This window comes from Macadamia integrifolia, chromosome 5 (genome assembly GCF_013358625.1).
Source record: "Macadamia integrifolia cultivar HAES 741 chromosome 5, SCU_Mint_v3, whole genome shotgun sequence".
Lineage (NCBI taxonomy): Eukaryota > Viridiplantae > Streptophyta > Magnoliopsida > Proteales > Proteaceae > Macadamia > Macadamia integrifolia.
Window position 1 is genome coordinate 38,382,777 of NC_056561.1, and position 3,726 is coordinate 38,386,502.

The window sequence follows — 3,726 nt, forward strand, 5'->3', positions numbered from 1 at the left end:
GGGTAGGGTCCTGTGGGACTACAACTATTTAGAAATTCATCTCAACTATTGAATTAGAGCGAATGGATAGAATAGAATATTCTTAACCAAAAGGGGGAAAAAAAAAGGTATTGGATGATGAATATGCATATTAAATTTTTTGAGATGACGAATCAAATTACTAAACAATAATAATAGCAAGGGAGAAAGAATACTACCCTACTGGTGCAAGAAACATCTAGACACGATAGGTGTGGAAAGATTGTGTTGCCCTTCTCCACAAGGTGCTAAAGATGCTCATGTGTGCCTATATTGGCCCGCTAATAGTTGTATACATATGTCAATATGATAGCATGCTCATGTCCTAATAGTAAATAGTAGTGTACCAATAAGTGAGCCCATTGACCCTTTGTGGTCTTGCAAAAAAAAAAAAAATATATATATATATATATATATAAATAAATGAGAGAGGGAGGAAGGAGTATGGTTTGAGGAATAGGATCAGATTGGTATCCGCCTTCACCGTTCCCGATTCTTTGCTAATGCTTATTGATGAATTGGGATGAACAAAGGTAAAGCTGTGTTTGGTAGTCCTTTAGTTCCAGAAACGATGTTTTGTGTCAAAAACAGAATTTCTAGTTTATGTGCCAAAATGCCGTTTAAAAAAAAAAAATTGATGTTTGGTGAACATGTTTTAGGAACGATTATCCTAGTTTTCACCCTTTTTTTTTTTTTTGGAACGAAACGGAAATGATGGAACAAGGTTTTGTCGTTCCATTATTTTACTGTTCTAGCGTTGCTTTTTATTTTTTATTTTTTTGTTCCAAAAAATGAAAAAGCACCAAGTTGACACCAAAATCTTTATTCCGTTTTTTATTCCCATAGAACGGAAAAACGCTAGAAACGTTTTTTTGGATGACTACCAACTATAAAAGTAAAATAGTAAAAGATCTTTTTTTGGTTGAACCAAGGGGTATTCTGTCCAATCCGGGCTTGGATTAGTAACGACCTTGACCGATACCATCTCGATCCCGTTTTCTCTTTAGGGAATTTACTATCACTCCCCAACACTTGACCTATATTTACTAAAACTCCCCTACCTTTTACATTTTTTCTGATACTCCACTGCTTTTTTATTTTTACATCTTCTTCTCCCCAGCTTTTTTTAAATACCAAGATTAACCCTCCTTTTCACCTATAATCTATTACGCTTTTTATAAATTGACTAGTTTAAAACATGGTTTGAACCAAATCACTTACGAGTTTTGTCTCATTCAATCATCAAGGATATTGACATAGCTGATGTTTCCTTAAAGATATTATTTATTTATTATTTTTATTTTTATTTTATTTAGTTTCATCCAATCATCAGGGATGTTGGTTATTTACTAATATTATTATTATTATTTTTGTCTCATCCATCATCACAAATTTAGCAACTTATTTATTTTTATCGGTATTAGATTGATATTTGTCTCAGCTGATACTAATTCAGATCAGTAATCTCAATTTTACATTCCCTGTTAAGGTTGCGACACATGATTTTAAGGAAAATTAAAAAACGTGTAGTACCCGATTGGAACATTTGATACCGATATAGATATAAAATTGATAAAAGTATTGGATCAACAATGTAAATACCCGATTGGAACATATGATACCAATATAGACATAGATCGGATACAAAATTATTCTTTTTTGAATTTGCAATATCTTTGATGATTAGATGAGACAAAACTTTTTAGTGGTTTGAATGGTTTGAACCAATCAATTTGAAAAAAGTGTAAGGTTGCGTTTGGTAACGTTTCTGTTCTAGAAATAACATTTCATGTCCAAAAAAAAAAAAAAATTTAGTTTCTGTGTCAAAATATTATTTTTAAATGAAAAAATGGTGTTTGATGAATCTGTTTCAGAACGAAAAAATGATAATTGTGGTGTTTGGTAAAGCTTGATTTAGAAACCTTTTTTTGGATGAAAATCAATAATTACAGAAATAACACTAATTAAAACACTATCATAAATTGATAATCTTTTGGGACAATATTAAAGTAGTAGATACCAAAATTTTAGAAAATCATATACAAGGGCAAGAAATGAAAGTGCATAATTATATGTTAAAAGGGATCTTAAATATTGGATATGAATTTGTGGTATGTAATAGTAGTATGAAATTGTAACAAATAAATGATTTTCATGTGAAGGAATGAACTTTGCTTTATTATGTGTTAAGCTCATCTCCAATCAATGATGCTCTAATTTCAAATCACTAATTTTCTACTGTTGGACTACTAATTATAAGTCGGTGGATGAGTTCTGAATGGTATAACAAATTGCTGTGATTCTCAAATTCACAATACAAATAACAGAATTTAGTAGTTACACAATAACTGGAATCAAGCTAATATGACAGGAATTGTAGTACAGTATCTTGTCACACTGTTTGTTGGCTGTATTATGTATTTAAAAAAAAAAAAAAAATTGGGGTCTCAGCTGAGGCATTGTTTTCCTGTGCCTAAGACTTGAAAAGCACTGCCTTGTTGGCCATGGCAGATCAGGGTATGCTTTCTGTGAGTTAGACTGGAGCCAACTCAACCCAATCTTAGCTAACTAGCCCCTGCCTCAACTTCAACAAACCAGGCCTGATCTGAGAAGATATCAGCAAGCACTAATCCTCAGGAAACTAGTAACAAACAGGATAGAATGGAGCAAAAAAATCTATGAAAAATTCCCAGAAAATAAGAAACAACATAGATATTTTGGAAGTGATCATTGCCCTGTTTCCCTTGAGCTTTCAGCTCGAAGTATGAATTCTAAAGAAATGTATCCATCCAACCAAAGAGCAATAAAGAAATGTATCCATCCAAATACACAAACCAGAAATCAGTGAATGAACTATATGGACAGATCAAAGAAAAGCACCAGTGAACCTTGAGGTGAAGAAAGCCGACGATTTGGGCAAAGGAGCATCTCTGCTCTGTGTGCCAAAAAAAGAAAAAAAAAAAAAAAGAAGGAAAAAAAAAGAAAAAAAAAGGTGGACCGAGGATTAGATGAAAGATGAATCTTTCTCTCTCTCTTTTAGGGTTTTCCCATCAGAAATCAAGTGGAAGAAAACCTTGAGAAATAGATGGAAGAAAACCAAACGCAGACGAATATGTAAAAACCTTGAGAAAATACCAGTGTTCTCTTCCCTTTATGCTCGATTTCACTAGGCCCTGCTTTAAGGAAAAAAAATAAATCAATAAAGGAGACCCGAGGATGAAGAACATGGAAGAGAGTAGAAGAGACGAAGAAGAAAGAGAAGAAAAGGATGGACGTTACCTGCTTTATTGGCAATGATTTGTTCAAATAGTTATTTATTTTTTTATTTGAAACGAAACTCGCCAACCAAATAACAAAAAGGAATTTTGTAATTCCAATTTCTTGAATTTTTTTTTACCTATTTTCTGTTTCAAAAAAACTGAAACTCGTTAATAGGGGCATCAAATACTTTATTCTATTTTTTTCCATAAATATTTATTTAGAATGATATCAAACATAAAAACTGAAACTCGTTAATGAGGGCATCAAACACTTTATTCCATTTTTCTGCATAAATATTTATTTAAAACGATATCAAACGTTGCCTAATATGTTACAAGTGAAAAAAAGGATAATTTAGGTATTAAAAAAAAAAGGAAGAGAAAAAAAATAAAATAAAAAATAAGAGAATTTTAATAAATATGCGTAAAGTAAATTTGCCTTTCTTTT